Consider the following 27,732-nt stretch of genomic DNA (forward strand, 5'->3'; position numbering starts at 1 on the left):
ATCTCTTTCAGCTACTGTCTACTTCCTTTGGGTAGGCAGCATTCTCCACATAATGTTTTATGATAGAATCATAGAATTATACAGCACAGAAGGAGGCCATTTGGCCCATCGTGTACGTGCCAGCTCTTTGAAAAGAGCTATCCAAATCAATCCCACTCCCCTGCTCTCTCCCCATAGCCCTGCAAACTTGTCTTCCCCAAATAATTATCTACTTCTCTCTTAAAAGTTGTTATCAAATTGTCTTCCACCAACCTTTCAGGCAATGCATTCCACATCCGAACAACTTGCTGAGTGAAAACATTTCTCCTCACCTCCCCTCTGTTTCTTTTAACAACTATTTTAAATCAGTGTCCTCGGGTTACCAACCCACAGGCCAGTGGAAATAGTTTCAGGAAGTGTTACAGCACAGGTGGACACCATTATGACCAACCAAACTGGTGCCAGGCTCTGCTCCACTCTCATTCCCCTGCTCTTTACTTATACCTCTTATATTGTTTACTACTATTTTTTCATCCAAACGTGTGGTAGGCATTTGCTATGTAACGAACCTCTGTGCAAAAAAATAAAAAATTCCCTTTTTCCTCTCATGTAATTTCTCTCGAGTTGAGTAATCATCAGTACTAGCACAATGAGGAGCATCATTTCCATAGACCACTGCCTTAGTTAAACTGTTTGTAAAATACTAATTAATTACGGGAGACCTGCAGCTTAGTGGTTAGAGCGCTTGCCTCGCAAGCAAGAGGACCTGGGTTTGATTCCTGGACAGGGTGAAACGTTCGCAAGTTTCCTTTCTCTATATGCCTCTGTTTATCTAATAGTACGTAGGTTGTTAGGCGATTGGCAGATCACTTTTCCAGGGGTAATAATCCCTTCAAAAAAATAAAATAACAATTTGGTAACTCAATTCATGACTGTGTGTGGGACACTGCTGTGCGCAATTGGCTGCCGCTCTTTGCCCACAAAATATAGTCAATTCACTTTACAGTATATTCTGTGAAGCACTTTGAGACATCTCGAAGACGAGATAAGGTGCTGTATTAAATGCAAAGTTTATTGTTATTATGTGGAAAGATAGCTGAGATTTCCAATAACACGGTAGCATCTGGGGGAATCTGAAAACGGGGCATAATCAGATCAATTTACACGGAGTGATTTAATGTTGCAAAAGAATCCCAAAACATTTTCACATCTGAAAGCTTCCCCCCCACATCACCACCCAAGTCCAGTGCCGTAATCCCAGCCTCAGAAGAATATTTCACACCTAAATGCTTTGATTTACCACACACTGTAAAATTATATTTACGAACTGTCTCAGTGAGATTGGCAATTTAGTATCAATCAGTGTTAAATTACAAACAATCTCACAGGATCCAGACTCTACAGACAGGAGATTTTCATTTCAGCGATGTTTAGATTTTAACCCATGTTCCACAGGAGAAAAGTAACACGCTTCCACATCCTCCTTTATGAAGAATTTCAACAAAGTCACAATAATCTTTAAATGCAAAGCAGCAAACCAATTTTTTTTACAGCATGCTACAAACTGACTATGCACAAAGTGAGGCAAGTGACTTAGCAGAGCAAATAGGCTATCAAATTAGCAATGCAATGGTTAATTCACTGTTTCTAATTCTGTAACACCATCCAAAAAGCTGTAAATGAGAATATAGCCCTGAGCTTCTGACATAAGTCCTTCATGCCTTCACTGTTTGCACTTGTGGAATCTCTAAATGGGAAAATTAATGATTTAAAAGGTCATAACTGAGGAGGTGTGAATAACATAAAAGTTTGATTTGAGAAGGCTAATGCAGTTATTCCGCAGGATAAGGGGTAAAATACATTTGATGGTTCTCCGATGGGAAATTACCTGATGAAAATAACTACGGTTTAAAAATCAATCCCTGTAACTGATCTCGTGTTTATATACAAACTTAAGCATTGCTTGGCTTTCAGTCATCACAATATTTTCGATTATTTTTCTAGTCATGAGTGCAACTCATCCCTTCATGACTTTTATCTTTGAAACGTTTTCCTGAGAAATTAGTTGACTTAAGAAATTGAATATTTTTATCAACACAAAGTAGAACTTAATACTCCCATTTAAACAAACAAACAATGACAACACACTCTCTAAGACAAGTTCTGAAGTAGGGAAGGTGAATAGAGGAGGCCGGACCAGGATCAAAGATGCATATGTGAAGACGATTTAATCTGCGTGATGTGCTAATCATGTGTAAACATAAATGTCACAAATGAATTACAGATGCCTTTAATTGGGGAATTAAGAACCAATGAATTAGATTTATAACCTAATTAAATAACCAGCTCGGGTCCGAAACACTGACGTCCAGAGCCTTGGGACGTCTTCTCGATGTGAAATGTGTAATTTTGTTGTAGTTGTTGTTTGAGCTGTAATCTTTGTTATTTGTTAAGCACATAATTAAGGGCCCTTGTAATTTCCTCTTTACACATGGTTAGCACAATCCGCAAAATAGACCCCATGATATTTCATGTTGTTCTTTGAACTTTGAGATTGGCCAGATGTACTTCAACGATCTTTTTTTGATCCTGTACGTTCCAATACACCCACGTAAGAGTTTTTAAGGTGAAGGAATGCTGGAGAAAGCAACAAGTCTTTGGTTAGTGGGTTTGCCCTGATATTCCACCACTTTCCTAAGCAACAAGTCTTTGGTTAGTGGGTTTGCCCTGATATTCCACCACTTTCCTTGCCTCTGACATATTCATTATTCCAGAGCCTCGGGGGGTAGTGGCTGAAGGTATGGCCGCTGATGGTGGAGCGGAGGATTCAGGGAACAAGGAGGAGACCAGACCCAGTGGAGTGAAGGCAACGGGCACTGTTGTGAGGAGAGAGGAGGAGGTAGGGGGTTCAGAGGAGTGGAGGGATTTGAAGATAAGAGTGAGGATCTTGAAGTCGATCCTCTGTGGGACAGGCAGCCAGTGCAGTCTGGCAAGGAACGAGGTAATCGGGGAGCGGAGTTTGGTGCGGGTGAGAATGCGGGCGGCAGAGTTCTGGGTGACCTGAATTTTCTGAATGGTAGTGGAGTGGAGACCGGTGAGAAGGGAATTTGAATAGTCCAGCCAAGAGGTGACAAAGGCATGGACCAGGGTTTCAGCGGCTTTTGGAGTGAGTTATTGGCGGAGATGGGCGATGTGTTGGAGGTGGAAGAAAGAGGTGCTGGTGAGGGACTGGATGTGGGGGAGGAAGGATAATTGGGGGTCGAACGCCTAGGTTGCGTATGGGTTCAGAGAGTTTTAGGTGGAGGAGGTGAGAACCATGTGATTTTAGATGTTGACGAGAGCCAAAGAGTATGGCTTCTGTCTTGTCAACATTTAGCTGAAGGAAATTTGCGCTCATCCAGCCCCTGAGGTCTGACAGGCAGGCTGACGGAACATCAGGGGACTGGGGGTCACAAAGTGAGGTGGAAAAATAGAGTTGGGTGTCGTCCGCATACATGTGGAAGTGTACCCCCGTCTGCGGATGACATCCCCAAGAGGGAGCATATAGATTAGGAAGAGGAGGGGGCCAAGGATGGATCCTGGGGTACCCCGCAGGTAACCGGGTGAGAGCGGGAGGAAAAGCCGTTTGTGCAGATGTGCACAATTTTGAGAAAAGGGACCTATCAATAACTGTCTCTGGTTGTGATCCCTTTCCTCTCATGATTTCCATCACACATTTGAGCCAGAAACTGGTAGTTGAGGTTGGAGTGCTGGTTCGAAAGATTAGGCTAGGGGAACTATCACCAGCAAGACAGGTGGGCTGAATGGTATCCTCCTAAGCTGTAACTATACTATGAACCTATGATCACCTACAAAACACACAGTCATTCCACTTTGCAGCATAGGGTTTTGAGACGTCCTCCAATGTGAAAGAAGATATATGAAATGTAAAGTTTTTTTTATATTGTTGCCATCAGTAATCTTCGACCCCTTTAGCCATACCTTAGATAATAAATTCTCAAATATCTTAGGTATTTAGTACATTATTGCTGCAGTGCATTTTAATATTCAAGCAACAGATGTCACAGTCCCTATGTGTGTGAGGCTTGAAACAACTGCTTTACCCTAAATAAATACTGAGACAAAGAAGTGAACGAAGCAAAAGAGAAATGATGGTATGTATCACTCTTATGCCTCATTGAAATTAGTCGTGATTTTGAGGTTGTTGGGTTCCTTTCAGTCACAATGAGCAATAGTTAAAAAACATGTGGGTCGTACATATAAGAGTAAAAATGTAGAGACAATGCTCTGATGACACAAATTTAATATTCACAGAGAAGCAGTTCTAATTGAAAATGGATCTGAAGTGGGAGTTGTGCACTGAAGGGTTGTGCAGTTAAGGTTGAGGAAAATGTGTTTGAATAAATTTTAGAATCTCTGTAAATCACTGAATAAATTGGGAGCTCCAGGGAAACTTTTGTAGTTTTTATGCTGAAAGACTTTGGTAAATAATATCGGGGAGATTATACTTTTTTTATGTGTTATCTTTGCTGATCTGAAAGAGCTGTTGGATTTTTTTTCAACAAGCTGTTTGCCAAAACCGTAGATGGTTAAACTGAGTTCCCATCTGCCTGTTCAGGTAGACCTTGAAGATCCCATGGTACTATTCAAAATGGGAAGGGAGTTTTTCCCGGTGTTCTGGCTGCTTGAGTGACATTGCTGCGTGGAAATAGGCTACTGCGTTTGCCTACAAATAGTCACTATGCTTTATAGTAAAATCCTGTGAAGAGCTTGGAGATGCCCTTCTGATATGAAAGGCTCTATACCAAATGCAAGGATAATTATTATTAATATTATTGATTTTTGTTCTGTATCAATTAAACAATTTTAGATATGATGCCAGCAGGGTTGTTAAAGTTACTCTAATTGCCCCTGGTCTGGGAAAGTCAATATCTCTACTCTGTAACATCTCTTAATAAGCGCACAAGTCTGGATGTTGACTGAGGACTCAACTGGCCTCAATTGTGATGCCCTCAAGGTTGAATAGCCTTCTGACGTTCACAGGTTAAGCCACTTCAGTGAACTGCAGCCAGGGGAACCACAATACTGTATAAGTAGTGACTTCTGGAGAGTAGATGAAAAATTGAGGTGTTTATGTTTTTAAAAAAAGGCAAATATTTCCTGCTAAATTATGAATCTATGAAACATAAAATTTCTAACTCTAAATTTTGCAGAATAGAACCATAGAAATTTACAGAAGACCCTTCGGTCCATCCTGTCTGGGGTGGCTCTTTTAAAGAGCAATTTTATTCCAATTTTCTGCCCTTTACCCATTTTCTCTAACCAACAGCTGTTTTTTTAAACAAGTCCAGTGTCCTGACTTCAACCACCATTCCTAGCAACCTGTTAAAGTTGTTAATTACTCTCTGAGTAAAGAAAAACTTCCTCGTGTCTGTTCTGAACGTGCCATTTGTAACCCTAAACATATCCCGCCTTGTCCACTTCCTTGGTGCATCCTAAACTATTGTTCTGGGTTTACTTCTTCAATCCCATTTAAAATGCTATACTTCTCTATGAGTAGTGACCAGCATCCATCTAATTCACTTGATAGTTCTTGTCATTTATGATCTTAATCGCTGATTCTTATCCGAGAACATTCACTTCTCCCTTGCTCTCTGTGATTTAAAGTAACACATAATATCTCAGTGAAAGGGTGATAGACATGTAGAACAAACTATCATCATGGGTGGTGAAGAAGGATCTAGAGAGGGTTTCAAAACAAATTAGAGAAGTTTGTGGAAATATAAAGGAACTAGGGTTATCCGATGATAATAAATATGTCAAAGGAATCGTCTCAAAAAGATAACTAAATAACAGTGTCTACTTCAGTCTGAAACGTTTACTATGTTACTCTTTGCAGAGTAATTCTGAGTAGTATGCGATCCTTCATTTGTAACCAAAACCAAATTATAGAATGGATCAAAGAAACGTCTACATTCTTCATAGCTTTGAGTTAACTTTTACCTCAATAATTATAATAATCCTTGCACATCGGGAGGACAACTCAAAATTCTTTACAGGATTTCACTGTGAAGTGTAGTGATTGTGTATTTTGAAGGCAAACGCAGCAGCCAATATGTGCACATATTATTTGCCTTTGTCTATTAATCTCTATAAACATTGCCTAAATTAACTATTAAACCTGCCATTCCAAATATTGAGCCATAGTGAACATTATAAAAATGGAACAAAACTCAGCAAACTCAATACTGAACAGTGTACAGTTCATGATGCCAAAACAACTACAAGTTACATTTGTATAGCGCCTTTCGTGTCAGAAAGACATCCCAAGGCACTGGACAGTCAAGGATCTACACCTGAGCTGGTGGTTGAGATCAAGTGGGGTGGAAGACGGGGAAGGTACGGGTAGGAGGGTGACTGAAGGCACGGTTGAAGAGGAGTGTTTTGAGACGGGTCTTGAAGGAGGCAAGGGAGGTGGTGAGGCGGAGGGACTGAGGGATGGAGTTCCAGAGGGTGGGGGAAGAGAAGCTGAAGGCCCGCTCACCAATGGTGAGGCAAGCAAGGCATGGGATGTGAAACAGGCCAGAGCCCACTGAGCAGAGGGAGCGGACAGGTTGGTAGGGGGTTAGGAGGTAACAGTGGTAGGGAGGAGCAAGACGTGGAGGGCTTTGAAGGTGAGGACCAGGATCTTGAACTGTATCCTCTGATTGATGGGGAGCCAGTGGAGTAGGGCGAAGATGGAGTGATAAGGTCGTAGAATCTGTTGCAGGATAGAACACGCGCTGCAGAGGTCTGGATGGTCTGTTACCTCTGGAGGAAGCCTGTTTAGAAAATGTTTTCTAAAATAAATTAAACTATATTTGTTTCTAGACCACGTTTCAGCTACTTATTCATTTGAGTGACTAAATGGTCTTTTGGAATGTGTGCATGCATGACAACTTGAATTTTAAATAACATTTTGAACGTGATTTTATTATGTTAGGCAATTAATTCCAATCGGGAGAGTGTTGAAAACAGATGTTCTTCTTCCACAATGTTAATGTGAAGCAAATGACAATTTATCTTCAATTTTGCTGCAGTATCAACTTAACCTGTCGCCCAGATTAAATATTCTTTATTAAACATAAGCTATTGCCATATGTTTTATAAATTAATATCAAATGATGGAATGTAACTCTACCTTTAAAGAACATTATATTATGGTTATTTGAAATCAAGGAATGACAAGTAACTAAAGATTTATTAAAATGATTGCAGAATTTCTATTATACAATTTTTCTATTATTTATGTCATCAAAGCAGTCTTGCCTCGGCACAGGAGCACACCACATTATTATATTTGGCTGTATAAAGAACATATTATGAAAAATAGTTTGTGATTAATGGATAGGAATTCCCTTAACTTATGCAATAAACATTCCGTTCTGAAATTTATTTGAAGCATGTGATCATTAAAGTAAAGCACAATTGATTTTTGCTTCTGAGTAATATCATTCTTTTCTTCCAAAATGCTCTGTAAAATGTATCTGTATACCTACCAATAGTGAATAAAATATTATGGCCATATCATTATATATGCTGTGGAAATCTGATAAATGGTGAGGAAACTCAACAGAGGGAAATTCTGCTGAAGACTAATGGAAAAGTAGAAGTCAAGCTGAGAGCAGAGACAGTTCAGGAAAATATTGTTTCAAGATCAGATTTTTTTTAATAAAGGTTAAATTGAGAGAAAAAGTTACAGGAAAAAACAACAGCATTTTAAGTAGTCCGTTTCATATCAAGAGAATTTCTCACAGAGCTTCACACAGCTGACTAGTAGCTCAAGCTGGAGTGTGGGGGAGGGGGAATGAGGGGAAGCATGTTTTGAAGATGGGGAGGAAACCTTCCTTAACCTTTTTATTGTTGTCTTAATTTAAACCTCCTCATCAGTCTAACCTAGGTAGTATACATGTGTAATGTATGTTTACCTAAGAGATTGGCTTCATTTATATTGATATAGGAGCAGGAAGAACCCATTCAACCCACTGATGAGGTGCCATCATTTTCAGGTGACAGATCATTTAATTCTTGTTCCCTGGGTTTTCCCATACTCTTTTATACTCTTCCCATCGCGCCAACTATTTCCTTTTTAAACATTCCAAATGATTTCTGCTTTTGTAGCTGAATATTAAAAATGTTGACACCTTTTGGTGGAATGATCTCTGTTCTCTCTTCTAACAAGCTTTGCTCACGTTTTAACGCAATACACCCATGGCTGTGCAAAAATTAACTTCTGTATTTCCAAAATACAGTCAGGATATTTTGCAGTAAATCCCATGAAGTGCTTTGAGACATCCTCCTTCAAATGCAAGGATTATTCATTATTTATAGTGATAAATATATTACCATGTTTATTACTATAAATAATTACCTATAGTAATAAACATTACAGATTTATTGCTGTAAATAATTAGCAAGTTAATTATGAAGACAAATGTGCATTGGAAATAGATATTCTGTTTTTAAGTAGATATCTGAGTTTTGGACCTGTTTTCAGTACAGTATTCAGAACAGTTAGTAATATGGCCATTGGACATGTATCATTAGAATGGAAGATAATTAGCATCTGTCTCCAGAAGTGATATACAATCATACTGCAGAGAAACATTTAAACTAAGGAGAGATAAAGCAGCTGCTCGAAGCAAAAGACTTGTAGCAATCAATGGCACGGCCATTCCCCAGCTTCATTTTAACAGGAACAGGATGGCCTTAATAGATATTACTTTCTTCTACTGCCTCCTGCTTCTCGATTCAGATGAAGAAGCCCCTTCGGCTCATTTAATCTCATCCTTCCAGAATACCCATCCTGCTGTCTTCCCATCACAGCATCAGGCTGTTTCTTTCACAACACAACTAACTTGTTGAAGCCTTTTCTAAAGCTCGAGTCAGTGCTGAACGTGTTAAAAGCTTCCGAGTTGCTAAATAAGACGTGACTAAGACTAAAGCAGCTCAAAGAGCTCCCTGCTGGTCTTCAAGCACTCTGCTGAGAAAGGCTATGAATATTTAACATTATCAGCTGGGTTCCTCCATTCCCAGCACAATTGCAGTGCAAACAACTCAAACAAAATGCTCCACTGATTTGTACACCTTTCTGCGAAGAGACAAAGTAGTTTGCTGTGAAAGAATGAGAATGTCCAGTTTGCTTGCGGGTAAATTTAACACGAGAGCAGCACTCTGAAAGGTCACATTCTTTCAAACTCTGCGACTTCCTGTAATAACTGTAAAAAAAATAATTGTCTGCACTTTTTTTTAAACCTCAAAGGAGAATGTCTGGCTTTTCACAATGAGGAAGCAGACTGCTGGAGTTCTGCTACATTAAAATTCTACCACCCGAAAAGGTTCAGTCAAGTGACATACGTAATGAGTTCATTGTTAAGCAGCTATTGCTCTGCTGAGCAGAAATCAGTATCCTTCCCAGTAGCATCTGGACCCCTGTACTTCAATGCAAATAAAATGATTGACACTCAAACCATTGGCATTCTTAATGCTACTTCTCAGGAAGATCTGTCTAGTAATACAGCTACAGCAAACAACAATGACAACAACAATTTACATTTGTATAGCACCTTTCATGTCAGGAGGATGTTCTAAAGTCCTGGATAGTCAGGAATCCACACCTGAGCTGGTGTTTGGAAGAAGAGGTGTAGGGTGGGGAGTGGAGGGATAGGAGGGTGGCCAAAGGCACGGTCGAAGAAGAGGGTCTTGAGATGGATCTTGAAGGAGCCAAGGGAAGGGGTGAGGTAGAAAAACTGTGGGATGGAGTTCCAGAGGATGGATACAGAGAGGCTGAAGGCCTGACTGCCAATGGTGGGGGGGTAAGGTGGGGGATGTGAAGAAGGTCGGAGCCCGCTGAGTGGAGGGAGCAGACAGGTTGGTTGGGGGTTAGGAGGTCACAGAGGTAGGGAGGAGCAGACATTTGGGCAGAATTCTTCCCCGTTACCTTATGAGGAAATAAATCTGCATTATTTACAATGAGAGATTAGAGTAGGTCAACAAAGATAAAGAGATAAAGACCCAAATGATGGATCAGTTAAAGGAAGGCTACTGATCTAGCAAATTAAAACAAATGATTGTGTTGGTGTAGAAACCATGTGCTTTGGGATACAGTCCAGTAAAATGTAACACTATGGAACACGCTCTGAGACCCTACCCTGGGTGGAGGGCGCTATATAAGTGCAAGTTATTGTTGTTGTTGGAACAGAATATTATAGAAATCTGGTAAATGTTTGAGAAACCAACACTCTTTAAAAATATATTACAAAGAAGAAAGCTGAATCAGACTTTGAAATCGAGTAACAGACAAGAGAAAGGAAAGGGAAAAGGTCAGAAGAAATTGGAGTCTACAATGTAGATTCTTACACAAATCGACCTCTGGGATCACCAATCTGGAAGCAGATTGCATTGGAACAGATTCCCCAGGTTGGCATTCTTCTATTTCAAGCTACCAAAATCTGCATATTATTAAGAAATATTGCTTTTCAGACACCATATGTACTCAATAAGAAACGATAAAGTTGCTCAAAGTTTTGTGTGGTAGTTTAACTTGTCATCTTCATTAAAAGCTAGCAGACAGAATAGAAGTGGAATCAAAGAACTATTTATTTGCTTTGGGGCTTGTATGTTATATTTGGCATCGTTGTCTGTAGATCTCAACTTTTGTCTCTGTCAGTCCTGTCAGGTTGCCAGTCCTTTGTCAGTTGTGATGCTTTCAGAATGTTGTTAACCTTCCTTGAAATGACAGCCAATGAATATTTTCACCTTTCTGTGGCAGAGAATAACAATGATGTTGAAAAGGTGATATATGCAAAGCAGATTCGAGTCTCTGATTCTGACTTCTGAATATTGGATCGCAAGATTCTTGTGAAATTTGCCAGAGGCAAATTGTAAGTCATGAACTGGCAAATTCCCCCATTCCACCCAAAAATACACCCTGGAACAGAGCTCCATCTGAAGTGATCACACATATTAAAAGATGGTGTCACTCTTTTTGTCCCTGGAGGTACTCATTTAATTCCTTGAAAGGCCTAAATACCAGTGTCAGCCATGTCTGAAACCACACATCCTCTTGATGGTAAAATTCATCTGATATATGCAAACTGCTGTGTTTGATTCACACGAATGCTGCTGACAGATGAGTGCAGCTATAAACTGTACCCTGTAGGCTTTATTACCATATTAGTTGAATTCAGATGCTCAGAAGTTATACTCAAACTATACAGCGCTCTGGTCAGGCCACACCTAGCGTACTGGATACCATACTGGTCACTGCCACATAAGGGAGCTATTCAGACTCTTAGAAGTGGTGCCTTGGCTCTCGCCAACCTGCGCCTAATACTTTCCGGAATTAGGTAAGCAGGATGCCTCACATCCAGGAAGAGATTGTGCATTCCATTCCAACAATATATCTCTGGGATTTCCGTGAAAATCTCAGCTTGGTTTGGATACTCTTAAGCATGATGATGGGTTTCTGCATGTGTCAGACATCCTGCTGACCAAAAAAATAAATAGAGGAGAACAATGAGGATGATCCCCAGTGTTAGAGAAATGAGCTAATAGCAATGATTAGACAAGCTAGGGCTCTTCAGCTCTGGAAGGAAGCGCCTCAGAGGGGGACCTTATGGAGGTGTATAACATTTTAAATGGGATTGTAAATTAAGCCCAGAACAATACTTTTGGATGTACAAGACATTGAAACAAGAGAAAACAAGTTTAAAATTGCAAAGGGCAATTTCAGGACAGACCCCAGGAAGGTTTCCTTTCCTCAAAGAATAATTACGACTGGAACAGGTTGTCAGGAAGGATGGTTTAGGCCAGGACAGAAATGTATGGAGCTTGTCGTTTCTTGAATCTTCGATTGTTTTGTGTAAATCAAGGTAGCTGATAAACATTCATATCCTATCTTGCTGTCTTCCTCTGATGAATAACATACTGATATAGTGGAGATTAAACAAACAATTCAGGGCTCTTGCTGGCTGCTAGATGAAAATAACCGTAATGAGATTTAAGTTATCATCATGAAAATGCCACCAAAACCCACTGCTATCTTTAAATGCATCTCCGAAGAGATTAAAAGTGACGTCTTGAGTTAAGATAAAATGTGCTTTTCTGAGTCAAGTAAAGTTTCATAGTAAAATAGAACTTGACAAGCACTTTCATAGCTGTCTAAATACAAGTTTCATTTCGGAGATTTTTACTTACTCTTTCCTGCATTATGCACTTGGCTGCAGTTGTCACTAAAGCCTGTTAAGGGAGCACTATCTTCATCAAAGACTGTTTTGCTAAACTTCCTTTTCCATTTATTCCTCACGACCTGAAAGGTGCTATACAAATGTAATGTTGTATTGTATTGTAATTTTTGTACTTAAATGAAATGATGATGTGAATGCTGTGGAAACGTTCCATTGAACCCATTGCATCTGATTTGCTTGGGATGAAATTGATGTATAAATAATAAGAATTCTTGCATTTGATATAGCACCTTATCACATTTTCAAAAAGTCTCAAAGTGTTTTACAGGATTTCACTGTGAAGTGTAGTAACTATGTATTTGTACACAGATGTGGCAGCCAAACAGCCATGAAGCGAATGGCCAACACAATTTGGAGGATTGTTGGTCAGGACACCAGGAGAAACACAAATTTCTTTCAAATAGGGCTGGGGGATCTTTAACGTCCACCTGAATAGGCGGACAGAACCTTGATTTAATGCCTCACCTGAAGGATGGCACCTCCAACAACACAATTGCACCCAGTACTGCACTGGGGTGTCAGCCCAAACTATGAGCTTCAACCCATAACCTTCTGACTCAGAGTGCTACCAACTGAATTGACTGATACCTCACATGGTTGGCTCTTTTTGCCATCACAAACCAGCCACTATTTGCCAAGCTCATTTCTGGGAAACATACTGGCCTTTTATTAAACGGAAATCTCAGAGTAGACGGTATCCTGCAAACTGATAGCTGAATGCTGCATTCTGTGAGGTAGACATCCAACGCCACAGATGTTGTCATTGACAACAGCATCGGTGAGAGCGGTTAAACCACCCCCAACATATCCAGCTTACACTCAAAGTGATAAATATTGAATGCATCTCCAAACTGACCCTATTAACAGTTGCAGATTTATTTATTTATTCAGCGAAAAGCAATACAGATCAGAATGTAAGTAACGGTTGATCCAACCTTATGTGGTTGAGAGTCAGACAGGGCAGATGCGAAACAAACCATACCTTCATAATCCTTTGATCTACCAGTAGGTGTTTCCTTATTAATGTTTCCAGCTGAGATGTTCAGCACTAAAAATTCTGTCCTGGTAATAATAGCAGATCACCCTTGCTCCTGTGACAACTTTAAAACTATCTTTAGATGTCAGGTATAGTCACCAATGAACATATTTACCTTTAAATTCTTTAAGATGTTAGAAGGGTGATAATATAATTAAAACCTCTCTCGATCTAAAAAGACTGTTACAATCTTTAGCAATGGGCAATGCTCGATTTACCACAGGATTTACTTCCATCTCAACAGCCCAAACCATATAATTATTGCACCGCAACGATTGTACAAACTACCTTCATACATATTAGCCTGTTACTCTTTCTACATGTGGATTTATATATCATTAAACAAAACATGCCTTCTCCAATGCTTCAGCATGTTTCTCTGTTGGGTCTTGCAAACCAAGGTCCCACTAATAACAACAATAGAAATGTAACCACTTTGAGCTGCCAGAAATATTACATCGATGATCCAAATGAAATGGAGAAACAGACACATCACTGAGTTTCTAATCCCTGTTTTGATCTCTGGAGTTAGCTGAGTTCAGCCAGGGGAGAGTAAGAAGCACTAAAATTCAGGTGCCAGTCTGACTCAATTAGTAGCACTGTTGCCTCACAGTCAGAAGGTTATGAGTTCAAGCCCCACATTGGGACTTTGAGCTCACATTCCAGGCTGTACTGCAGTGTTTGGAGATACCATCCTTTGGATGCACAATAAACCTGTCTGCTCCAGGTGCATATCCCATGGCACTGTTCAAAAAGAGCTGGGAGATATCCAAATTAATTATTTACTAATATAAATGATACGTTTCTATTGTATATGGGAATTGTGATTATCAGTGCACAAATTTGATTCTGCCATGTAATCTGATCAGTATTTAGTTTGTCATCTTTAATTGAAAACTTTTTTTTAATTGAAGACACCAGAATTGAAACCTCCTCTGGCAAATTTGAAATCTCCGAGAGTGATGAGCGATAGTCTGAGCTGCTATTTGCATACGATTGTGTCAGTAATAATATGTTTTTTTAAAAAATTGGGTCTTTGCTGTGGGTGGCAACTCTTTGAAACATTTTTATTGATGTGGACAAAGCAGCATGTTCTTTAGTACGTTTCACAAATTGTCTAGAGCTGCTCTTTCTTTGTGAAAGACACTACTTAAAAGCAAGCTGTAAAGTGACTGTGTATTTTGTAGGCAAATATAAGCAATTGTAGCAATATAACCTCAATAATACTTGCATTTTATACAGCGCCTACAACACTGCTATATTCCTGCTTATAATCTATAAGTGCTTCACAGGTAATTGCTGTCAAATATAAGTGACTATGTATTTGTAGGCAAATACCTTAGACACTTTGTGCACAGCAAGTTCAATGTGCCCACTGAAACCAAACTCCCCCACAATATTTCTGTTTATAATCTAAAGCTTTTAAAATAATATTTTCCAGATTCAACTTACATGTAGGTCACTTTGGGAGAATGTCGGTATAGGGGTCCTAAGAAGGAAGATTCTCTATTTATGGCCGATTGTGGCTTCAGTTTTGCAATTGCTGTAACAAGTCCCTTCTCAAATCAGACAGCTGGAAATGATAAGTTGTCTGTGCAAGCTCATGACATGTGCTGTAGCTGGAAGCTGCACTCACTGAACAAACCTTTCCAAACCCAATTTAGAAAACTTCAGCAAATCCCCTCAGGTGGATGAGCACATATGCACTAGATTCCCGAGTGGAACCTGGCATATCGTGGAGTCCTGTAGCTCAGTGGTTAGAGCACTCGCTTTGCAAGCGAGAGACCTGAATTCAATTCCAGGCAGGGCGAAACCTTGGGCAAGTTTCCTTACTCCACACAGAGCCTAATAATAATCCCTCCAAAACCCAAAACAATAATAAATTGGTCATTTTCAATCTACGACTGTTTGTGGGACATTGCTGTGCGCAATTGGCTGCCGCGTTCGCCCACAAATATACAGTCAACTCACTTTACAGTGTGTTCTGTGAAGCGCTTTGGGACGTCCTCCCGACGTGAAAAGCGCTATATCAAATGCAAGGATTATTATTATTATTATTATTATTATTATATTCAAACACGTTGGCCTGGTTAGATTTGCCTTCAGGCAAATTACTCTTCCATAGTATTGCTCATGTTATGAATTGATAAAAGAAGGAACTTTTAATAATGGTAATGCACAAGTTCAAAGAGAAATGTTAAAGGAAAGGGGAAGGTAAGGACACAGGTCAACACCAATCAATATTAACACCTCATGAGGTTAAGTGTGTAACATAGACTACTCTCACATAAACAGAAAACAAAGTTGCTGGGAACATTCAGCAGATCAGGCAGCATCTATGGAGAAAGGAAAGTGAGTCAACGTTTTGGGTCCACGGTCCTTCATCAGAATTGGGGCATGTTGGGAGGGAGAGAATTTTAAGGGCTAACAGAGAGGGGGAGGCAGGGCAAGGAAGACAAAGGAGAAAATGGGGTAGAGGACAGAGGATGATGGGTTAAAGCGGTGTTAATGATGCAAAACAAAGGGGGGGATTGCAACAAAACAGGGGAAAAGAGGTGTTAATGATGCCAAAAAGGGGGGGGGGGGGGGGGGGGGGGGGGAGGTTGATGTGTGTAAAATTGCAACAAAACAGGCAGACCAGAGATAGAAGAGGTGTTTCTGGGACCCAGATATATGGTAAATCTGCAGTATTTTGCATTTTGTCTATTATCACACAAAGTCAGCAGCAACCCAATCATTCACATTTGAGGCCAGTGCTCATACAAAGAAACAAAGGAAAACATACTTATTAACTTACCAGTGTTAATTAACACATTCCAGGTTACAATTTTCACACCACAATATTTCCCAAACATGATTTTTTTTCTGTCTTCGGTAAATACCATAGAGTGTAATAGATTCTCAGATCTTTGTGTTAAGAGTGCATTTTATTATACAGCCCTAAACATACAAAATGTTTTCACGTCTGCACCAGTTCTTTGGATTTTTTTTGGTCAGCCAGGTTTCATCATTAACCCGCAGTCCCTCTGCCTCGCCCCCTCCCTTGCCTTCTTCAAGACCCATCTCAAGAACTTCCTCTTTGACCATGCCTTTGGTCACCCTCCTACCACCCCGCATTCCGCTCTCCCTGATCCCAACCCCCAGCTCGAGTCGGAAACACTGATTGTCCAGTGTTTTGGGATGTCCTCCCGATGTGAAAGGCGCTATACAAATGGAATTTTGTTGTTGTTGTTGTTGGAGGGAAGCATCTTGCTTATCTAATTCCGGAAAGTATTAGGCACAGATTGGCAAGAGCCAAGGCTTACAGACCTCATAGTGTGCGTTGGGGTACTGCTGGAGTCTAACCAGCTAAAACCGCATAGCTTGCCATTGATATTGCTGTCCGGCAAGCTTCTAGCTCCTCATCCAGTTAGGTTTGAGCTCTGACAAAGTGTCATGTACCGGAAACGTTGACCCACTTTCCTTTCTCCATAGATGCTGCCTGACCTGTTGAGTGTTCCCAGCAATCTCTGTTTTTGTGCCCGTTAGGGCTTTGGCTTGCAAGGGTTAACAGGAGCTGAGTGGGATGACTCCCTGCCCCCAGTGACTGGTCCCCATTCCAGGTCTTGCCGATGAGCCAGGCTGGCTGTGCTGTTATCAGCAGTGCCCTGGAATACTACGGACCCGCCTGGCTCAGGAACCGGACTACTGAGACCACAGGAGGTTGGCTCGATTCTGACATTCCATTGCCAGGCATGTCACCTTGGAGCCAGTTCAGGTCTAAAGAGACCCTTCTTTGGAGTATAAAGGGAGCTGCCCTTATCAAACAAAAAATGTCAGTCTCAAGTGAGATAAAAATTATTTCAGTCCACAGAATCTTACAATAACAACAACAACTTGTACTCATGTAGCACCCTCCACACAGTGTTGCATCTCAGAGCGTTTAACAGTGGCGGAGCCTGATTCCGAGCCGGGGGTGGGGTGGGGGTGTGGGGTGTGACCGTAAGCACAGTCGAAAAGAAAGGTTTTCAGGCAGGACTTGACAAAGGGCACAGAGGGGACAAGGCGGAGGGATTGAGGAATGGTGTTCCAGAGTTTTGGGGTGTAGTGGCTGAATGCGCGACCTCCAATGGTGGAGCGGAAGGTACGAGAGACAAGCAGGATGCCGGTGTCAGTTGAGTGGAGGCAGCCGATGGTGGATTGGGGAGTGAGGAGGTCGGAGAGGTAGGGAGGTGCCAGAGAGTGAAGGGAATTTGAACATGAGTGAGGATCTTGAAGTTGATCAGTTCGGTGATGGGGAGCCAGTGGAGTCTGTCCAGAACTGGTGAGATGTGGGTATGGAGTTTGGTTCAGGTCAGTATGCAGGTGGCAGAGTTCTGAATGAGCCGGATCTTTTGAATAGTGGAGCTGGAGAGACCGGTGAGGAATGCATTGGAGTAATCCAAGCTCGAGGTGACAAATGCATGCCCGAGGGTTTTGGCTGCATTTGGTGTAAGGTACGGTTGGAGGTGGGCAATATGGCGGAGGTGGAGGAAGGTGGCCCTGGTTAGGGACTGGATGTGGGGGAGGAAGGACAGCTGGGGGTCGAGCTGGATGCCTAGATTGTGCACTGTTTCGGTGAGTCTGAGGGAGAGGCTAAGGAGGTTTAAAAGGTCAGATCCACAGGAGTGAAGATGTTGATGGGAGCCAAGGAGTATGGCTTCCATCTTGTCTACATTAAACTGCAGAAAGTTTGCACTCACCCATGCTCTGATGTCTGCCAGACAAGCTGATAGAACATCGTTGGTCTGGAATTGGTACTGAAGGAGGCAACGTAGATTTGTGTATCATCCACATACATGTGGAAGTTTACCCCGTGACTGCGGAAGACATCGCCCAGAGGGAGTATGTAAATGAGGAAAAGAAGCGGGCCAAGGATGGAGCCCTGGGGTACCTTGCAGGTGACCGGGCTGACGCAGGAGGAGAAACCATTTGACAAGATGAAGTGGAGGCTGTTGTTTAAGTAGGATTCGAACCAGCGAGTGTGGTCCCATTACGGTGGATGAGGGAGGAGAGGTGGTGGAGGAGGATGGTGTGGTCAACTGTATCGAATGCATCAGAGAGATCCAGGAGGATAACAACAACAACAACAACAAGATTCCATTTATAAAGCGCCTTTCACGTCAGGAGGACGTCCCAAGGCGCTGCACAGTTGGGTCATGACCCGAGCAAGGGGGAAATGGTCAGGGTGAGGGAAGGGAAGGGAGGGAGCGAGGAGGGGGAAGAGAGTCGAGAGGGGAGCTGAAGGCTCGGTCAAAGAGAAAGGTTTTGAGACCGGCCTTGAAGGAGGAGAGGGAGGAAGCAAGGCGAAGGCACTGGGGGATAGAGTTCCAGAGCCTCGGGGCTGAGAGGCTGAAGGCCCGACCACCGATGGTAGGGCGATTGGGGCGGGGGATGTGGAGCAGACCGGAGCCGGAGGAACGGAGGGTACGGGCAGGTAGGTAGGGGTATAGTAGGTTGGAGAGGTAGGAGGGAGCAAGGCCGTGAATGGCCTTGTAGGTGAGGATGAGGATCTTGAAATCAATCCTCTGGGGGATGAGGAGGCAGAGGGATCCCTGGTCATGTTTGTGATACCAACTAAGTGATGGTTTAATGGTTAAAAAATTATAGATTTAGATAATATTCTACACATAAGTTATACAATTTCAAATTCAATTATTTTACCTATAATTAAATAACTTTGACCTACAATTGCATATATGCTTAACTATATTTATACATTTATAAAATATATTGTTTTTAGTTCATCAGCTTTCTAGAGTGGTTTGTAAAATTGCTTGTTGACCACAAATGCACACTCACAATGACACCAACAACAATAACTTGCATTTATATAGTGCCCTTCACATAGGGTAGCATCCCAGAGCGCTTGACAGTGGTGTAGTTTTGGATCAGTTGAATCCTGTGCATGGTGGAGCTGGATAGATTGGCAAAGAGAGTATTCGAGAAGACCAGTTGTGAGGTACAAAGACAAGGACGATTGTTTCTGCTGCATCTGGGGGAAGGTACAGTCGGAGGCAGGCAATGTGGTGGAGGTGGAGGAATATGGTCCTGGTCAAGGACTGGATGTGGGAAAGGAAGGACAGCTGTGGATCCATCCTGATGCCTAGGTTGCACACCGGTTCAGTAAGTCTGAGGGAGAGCCCAGAGAGGTCGAGGATGTCAGAGCCGCAGGATAGAAGACGTTGATGGGAGCCAATGAATATAGCTTCTGTCTTGTCAACATTGAGTTGTATGAAGTTTTCGCTCATCCAGGCCCTGATGTCCGCCAGACAAGCTGAGAGAACATCAGCGGGCCTAGAGATGCAGGTAGAGGAGAAGTAGATTTGTGTGTCATTCGCATACATGTGGAAGTTTACCTTACGTCTGCGGATGAACATAAGAACATAAGAAATGCAAGACGAAAAAAGACCAAGGTCCATCTAGTTCGCCTTCCATCTTCCTGGCAGTTGCATGCACATATGTCCCAAACTACCTATATACAATATCCCATAATGTTATTTCCTAAAAGAAAACTATCTAATCTATATGCTCCCTCTTGGATGACATTGCCAAGAGGAAGCATATAAATGAGGAAGAGGAGGGGGCCAAGAATGGAGCCCCAGGTACACTGTGAACTGCAAATACTGCAGTTTACAGTTCTGTGAGATATCTTGATGACATGATGAGCTATATCAAATGCAAGAATTATCTTTTTATTAATATTTACGAACATATTATTTTTTCCTTTACCTTCTTACCCCCCAAAAAATCTCATCTCTTTGAATTGTTTCTGTCTGTTATCTGTCCCCTTATGTTAGAACACAAAAACATCTGTTATCCAGCCTTTTGGTTCAGTACCATTTCATATTCTGAATGTAGAAATTAGATTGCCACAGCATTTTGATTTCATTATTGCATTTTTAATTTGATGTTAATCTTTTCATTGATTCCGTCTGGTTTAATGTAACATATTATTTCAGTTGCTCCAAAAAAGGAAAATATCAGCATACAAAAAGTCAATTATTTGCAATCATTTCCCCAAGGGTTTATTTTCATTCTTTTATCACCTTAAGACCTTTCTCTTTGATAGTTAAATCCCTATGGCTCACACGAATTTACCTATTGTGAAAATTATCCTTTGAAAAATCTCCCACGCCACTGAGTTATATTCATAAACTGACCGGATATATTAGTTGGTCTATTATGTTGGTATTGCTTACAAAGTAGGCTAGGTTGTTGAGAGAAGGATATGGCCAGTTTGGTATAGTTGCAGGAGGGGCTGAGGTAGGGTGGATCAACTCCATGGAGGGAATTCAAGTTGAGAATGAGGATCATGTATTCAGTGCTCTGATGAATGCCAGGGGAGCCAAGTGAGGTTGGGGGTAATAGGCTCCCCCATGGAGTCTGGTGCGGGAGAGGGATACAATTAAGTCAAGTCATACTGCATATTCTCAATGTTAAATGGTATACACCACTGGCTCACTTATGCTGTCCAACTTGATGGTAAATTGCTGCTATTTCGACAGATATTTGCTGTCAATCATGCTATAAACATGGAATGAGCCAGTGTGAATCATGCTGGAGTCCCATTCCTAACAGCCACCTGCATGAGGTGTCTGCAGTGAGGTTCACACCCACACAGTAAAAACTCAACAGGTGTGAATTGCATCAGACTCACTCCCCTATACTCCGCTGAATGAGCAATCCACAGAACTTCTGCTCTTTCATCACCAATTTTTAGAGGTAGTATGACAAAATAAAAGCTTACTTAATTTGCACTAAATATTTATCAATAATATATTCAGGCTTCAACAAATCAGTGTAAATTATTTGTTTCATCTGCATACATTTCATCTGCTTAATGTTTCGTCCTGTAATGTATTAAAGAGAATTAAGCCTGTATCAGAAATGCAAAATAAAACTAGAAATGTATAGCAGGTCAATTAACACCTGAAAGAGAGGCACATCTGTTCTGATGAAGGATTGACTTGTTGATCATTACCAGCACCTTCTGGTAATGAAGGTTGTATAAGCCGACAGATAGCCTGACTCAGCTGAGTCAGAAGGTTGCGAGTTGAAGCCCCACACAAAGACATGGGGTTCACATTCTAGGCCAGCACTGCAATGAGGTCTAAAAGTTTGCTGCATTGTCATTGTAACCTTCGGATGAGCTGTTATACCGAAGTTCTGTCTGCCAGGTCCACCTGTTCAGGTGGGCGTTAAAGATCCCATGGAAGATCCTATTCAAAAAGGAAAAGGAGTTTGGAGTTTCTCCCAGGTTGTCTAGTCAACAATCTCCAGGATAAATTGATCATTCACATCATGACTATCTGTGGAACATTGCTGTGCGCAAATTGGTTGTTGGTTTCCCCATAAACCACAGTCAGAACATTTTAAAATATATCCTGTGAAGTACTTTAAGACATCTTCCCAACGTGAAATGGGCTATACCAATTGTAAGAATTATTTATTATTATTTCAGATTTCTGCAATCTCAGTTTGATTTCTGTTTCTGCAATTCGGAAACACCATATTTTGGTATTAGCATTAACAAAAATTAACCTTAAAAAGCCCTGTCAAGAAATTCTACCTGAGTCTACATTTACTCTATTTTATAGCATTCTAGCATTCGACAAATTGTTGAATTCTGTCTTGACTTTGAAGTTGGTTTTCTGTACCCTTAAAAGAACCTTACAGAAAAAACAGCTTCAGAATTAAGAAAGTATTCTAGATGCTTTAATATGTTACATAAATAGAGTAAATCTAGACCCAGATGGAATTTTACAAATAAACAAAATTACATTTGTATAGCGCCTTTCACATCAGGAGGACATCCCAAAGCACTGGACAATCAATGTTTCGGACCGGAGTTGGCGTGTCAGGATCAAGGAGGGTGGAGGGAAAGGGGGGAAGGAGGATGACCGAGGCACGGTCGAAGAGGAGGGTCTTGAGATGGGTCTTGAAGGAGGCAACGGAGTAGGCGAGGTGGAGGGACTATGTGATGGAGTTCCAGAAGGTGGAGGTAGAGTGACTGAAGGCTCACCCGTCATTTTACCCCTCAGGTCTTCTATTTTATGATTGATGATGAGGGCAAAAATCTTTGCTTCTCCTCCCCACTCCCCAATCTAAGTTAAAGGGAGCAAATTGCAACTTACAACAACAATAATAAAATTACATTTATAGAGTGCCTTTCATGTCGGGAGGACTTCCCAAAGTGCTGAATAGTCAGGTATCGGGGCCCAAGCATGGGGGAGGGGTGGTGTAGGGGTTGAGGAAAGGCAGAGAGATGGGAGGGCGACCAAAGACCAAACTTAATTCAACATGTAAGTGTTCACCACTTATTGTGGAACAATTGTCTCATTTAGTTTACATCTTCTCCCTATAAAGGATCTTAAAATATATGCTATCTTTATTGAATGCATGCAACAGTTTTTTTTCATAGGCTTATCACTATTATTGAAATAACAGCTTCAAAGTAATTTCAATTAACTGCTCTGTGAAAAATAAACAGCAGCGAGTAGTTTTAATAATGTGCCAAACCCTATTAATTAAACCAACAAACACCAAAGTGAACTATCCAATTAGATGTGGCTGTGGTTGGGAATAACTGAACAGCTGTCCACTCTATAATTCAGGGATTTTAATGCATTGAAAGAAAAAACAAAATAAAGTGGATTAAAGATCAAAGCAGATAAAACAATTACATTTATTTGTTAGAGTCTGTAAATATTTTCCACACAATTTTTTTTATTGGGTTTTGTACGGTTCATCCACAAAACACATAATACAGTATATCCTGTGAAGGACACAAAATATCTTGTGATTTGCCCCTCCAGGTCTTGCACTTTACAATATATGCTGGCACGCTCTCCCAACATGAAAAGCGCAATACCTAATGTAAAGATTATTATTAATTTTATTATTATGGGAGTACTTAAATCAACACAATAATGAAATCTCACCTATGAAAAACTCATCCCCTCCTCACCATACATATACACATGCAAAATACACATCCATCTAGTATTCATCAATAAACTATTTATCAGATTTTCAAATCATCTCCTGGCGACTGGGACTAATTCAAGAAAGGAATAAATGCTGGTGTTTTCCCTTCATAATACTCCCTGGTAGGGGATTTCAACTGATCTCATACCACCCTTTCATCCTTGTTGATGATTCACCCAGTGGTGAGTAGAGGATTCCAGATTCACATGACTCTAGCAGGAGCTGTATTCCTCTTTCATCTCTTGTCTTCTTCAACTGAGTAGTATTTTTCCCAAGGGACATGAGGATTTTGACCTTTGATTTCTTCCCACCCATTTACAGAAAACAGCTAATGGTAAGTAAGAGATCCAGAGGAGGAATAGCAGTGTTTTCATTGCTCTGTCAGCAAGGCAAACTTCATTCTTACTCATTCAGTGATCCCTGAGATATACGCTCGTGGATGGCTGTAGTACCTTCTTCATCTGTACCTCTCTTGTGATTTTGTTCAGTGAGATCTGAAGGAAGTGGTAACACGGGCAACAACCTGCTAACAAATCTTTTCAACTCAGATGGAGCTCCATATCATAGAAACATTTCTATTTCCACCAAGTCAGGACCAAATTTCATTCAAGCTAAATGTTTCAGAATGTGAAGAGCCTGCTTTATATTTGATGCTCAATGTTTCAAACAGATTTTTCCAGTTATGGCCCTGAACTGTTTGCATCAGTCCCTACATCTCTTTTGTCTTAGCCTTCCTATCGTATTTCCATTTCTACTAACGGCTTCTCCCCAGCCCCTGCACCATCACTTGTGTCGTTCCTCAGGGCTCTGTCCTTGGTCCCTCCTTTTCAACATTTATATGTTCCCTCTTGGTGTCATCATCCGTAGACATGGGTCAACTTCCCAACTCTCTCTCTCTGCCTCCACCTTCGACTCCAGGACCACTACTGTCCTGACAGATTGTTTATCTTGTACTGATAAACTGATTTGATTCCAGCAGGACCCTTATAATGCACTTTGGGGTCTCTCAATGCTTTGGCCTCTCCCAATCTGTACCTATTTGCACTAGTTATAGGCAAACACCCTGCCCCTGAGAGAGATTGCACCTTCCAGAACTGCAGATAGAAACTCTGCTTTGTGACTTCTCAGGAGTTGGAATTGGAGATTGTTACGGATGCCAAGAGATTTCTGTGTGCATCAGATTCCTGCCTTACTATAAAAAGTGTTATCTTACAGCAAAAATAAAATGAACTTGTTTTTGGTGATGTACAGCTAGACTTACATTGTGGTATTACAGTATATCTGTCACATGCTTGATGATTTTCTATCAGGGGAGTTCGTTGATATTTAGTCTGGCAGATATTGATATTTAATTTTGTAACTTCTGCCTTGGTCTGATCAAGCTGTCACTCTGTATACTAAAATGACCTACCTAAAGCCATCTGTATTCGTTCTATTGAAAAGTCTGTCTTAAGACATTATCCTGACTTTCTCCTTTAGGTGCCGATTGATCTCCCTGTTCAATTCCAGCACATGACTCATGTTGTGTTTGAAATTGCTTCCTTTAATCTATATATTGAGTCCAGATCCATCAATGAAAACAGCAGCTCAGGGTAACTGGTGTGAGATTTAGCTCTCATTGCTGATTTCAGCAACAATCATTCATGGTCTTTCAGGGGATCATTATTTCTGACAAATATTTTCATTCCTTGTTTCCTCGACTATCAACACTAATGGGTATCATATTAACAGTTGAACAAAAACTAGTTGCAAACCATCGTTTCCCCTATGTATCTTTAACTGCTGTCTTTGTCAGCTTGCTTTATTCTTTGTGAAAGTGTTAATAACAACAACAACTTGGATTTATATAGAGTCCTCCACGCCGTACAGAGTCTCAGAGCGCTTCACAATAACGGATCCCGGGACTGAGCCAGGGGGAGGGGGAGGAAGGTGACCAAAGGCACAGTGGAAAAGAAAGATCTTTAGCTGAGACCTGAAAATAGAAAGAAAGGGGACAAGGCGAAGGGAGTGAGGAAGGGAGCTCCAGAGCCTCGAGGCATAGAGGCTGAAGGCACGGCCGCTGATGGTGGAGCGGAGGATTCAGGGGACAAGGAGGAGGCCAGACCCAGTGGAGTGAAGGCAACGATCACTGTTGTGAGCAGAGAGGAGATCAGAAAGGTAGGGGGGGTGCAGAGGAGTGGAGGGATTTGAAGACAAGAGTGAGGATCTTGAAGTCGATCCTCTCTGGGACAGGCAGCCAGTGCAGTCTGGCAAGGACTGGGGTAATCGGGGAGCGGAGTTTGGTGTGGGTAAGAATGCGGTCAGCAGAGTTCTGGATGACCTGGATTTTCTGAATGAGGGGAGGGCATTTGAATAGTCCAGCCGAGAGGTGACAAAGGCATGGACCAGGGTTTCAGCATCTTTTGGGGTGAGACATTGGTGGAGACGGGTGATGCGTCGGAGGTGGAATAAAGCTGTGCTGGTGAGGGACTGGGTGTGGGGGAGGAAGGATAATTCGGGGTTGAACCCGATGCCTAGATTGCGTACGGTTTCAGAGATTTTAGGGGGAGGTCGAGTAGGTGGAGGAGGTGAAGACCGTGTGATTTAAGATGTTGACGAAAGCCAAAGAGTATGGCTTCCATAATACGAAATGTTAATACAGTGAAGTAACCTTTCCTTTCACATATAATTGAAATACTTTGAATCTCTCCAAGATTATATATTTTGTTTGATTTTATTTTTCCAATAGTGTGCTCTTTACATAACGATCCAACAACGCCTTGCACCATCAGTCAATAAAGAATAGCACAGCTAACATTTGACTCATATTGCTTTAGAAGCAAAAGCACCAGGCTTCGCGACCACATCACTCCCACCCTCGCTCACCTCCACTGGCTCCCCATCCCCCAGAGGATCGAATTCAAGATCCTCATCCTCACCTACAAGACCATTCACGTCCTTGCTCCCTCCCACCTCTCCGACCTACTATCCCCCTAGTTACCTGCCCGTACCCTCCGTTCCTCTGGCTCCGGTCTGCTCCACATCCCCCGCCCCAACCGCCCTACAATCGGTGGCCGGGCCTTCAGCCTCTCAGCCCCTAGGCTCTGGAACTCCATCCCCCAGTGCCTTCGCCTTGCTTCCTCCCTTTCCTCCTTCAAGGCCGGTCTCAAGACCTTTCTCTTCGACTGTGCCTTCAGCTCCCCTCTCGACTCTCTACACCCTCCTCGCTCCCTCCCTTCCCTCCCCTCACCCTGACCATTTCTCCTGCTCGGGTCCCGACCCAACTGTCCAGCGTCTTGGGACGTCCTCCCGACGTGAAAGGCGCTCTATAAATGAAATCTTGTTGTTGTTGTATGCTCCAATTCATGGATTTCAGTGATAACTTCTTTATTGATGTGCTTCTCTTTTCAAAGCAATTGATTCTATTATATTTTCTCTCTCGAATCTCTCTGTGATCTACACATTCCTTGCTTCCAAAATAAGATGGAGACTTTAAACCATGGTCCTGCTCATGTAGATGTTAAATTTGAAAAGATGCTATTTGAAAAGAGGAGGGAGTAAATTTCGGATGAGAAGGGAGAATTTAAACCGTGGAAAAGGTGCCATGTTTATTTGAAATAGCAGATTGTTACACAGTCAGATGTTCTCTTGAAACACATGCCTTTCACGTAGGATCAGTGTCTCTGATCAATCAAAATCCCACAGGCTGACCAGTGAAGGTGAGCCTTCAGCCACTCTGCCCCCAACCTCTGGAATTCCATCCCCCAGTCACTCCGCCTTGCCCTCTCCTTAGCCTCCTTCAAGTCCCGCCTCAAGACCCTCTTCTTCGGCTATGGAATCGGCCACCTCCCTTCCCCTCCCCTCCCTTACCCTCCTTAACCCCAGCTCGTGTCTGAAATGCTGTACTCTGTCCAGCGCCTTGGGACATCCTCCCAACGTGAAAGGCGCTATACAAATGTAATCTTGTTGTTGTAGTTGTTGTTGTTGGGGGGAGGAGGGAAGAAGTGTATTTATGGGTGTGATTTCCACCTAGAATTATTTGATCCGACTCACTGGTTCTTCTCCCAACTCTTCCTCAATCCGAGGCCAGCACAGACTAGTTAGGCCAAATGGTTAGCTTCCATGCTGTACAGCTTACTTACTTTTATGTCCTGGCATTTTGGCCAACAAGTCCCCATATGAAATTGGTCATTCACTTCATGGTTGTTTGTCAGACATGGCTCTACGCAAATTGACTGTCCCGTTTGCCGACAAAATGCACATTCGTTATACTTGACAGTAATTCTTGTGAAGCATTTTGAGTTACTTTCCCCACTTGAGAGGCGCTATATCAAATGCAAGGATTATTATTTTCAAATCATACCTAAAAACCTGCCTCTTTGACTGGGTCAAGTTATCTTCCCTTCCTCCTTTCCACATACACTATGACCTCTATACTCTATT

The sequence above is a fragment of the Callorhinchus milii genome, unplaced genomic scaffold (assembly GCF_018977255.1).
Source record: "Callorhinchus milii isolate IMCB2004 unplaced genomic scaffold, IMCB_Cmil_1.0 Scaffold2, whole genome shotgun sequence".
In the NCBI taxonomy this organism is placed as follows: Eukaryota; Metazoa; Chordata; class Chondrichthyes; order Chimaeriformes; family Callorhinchidae; genus Callorhinchus; species Callorhinchus milii.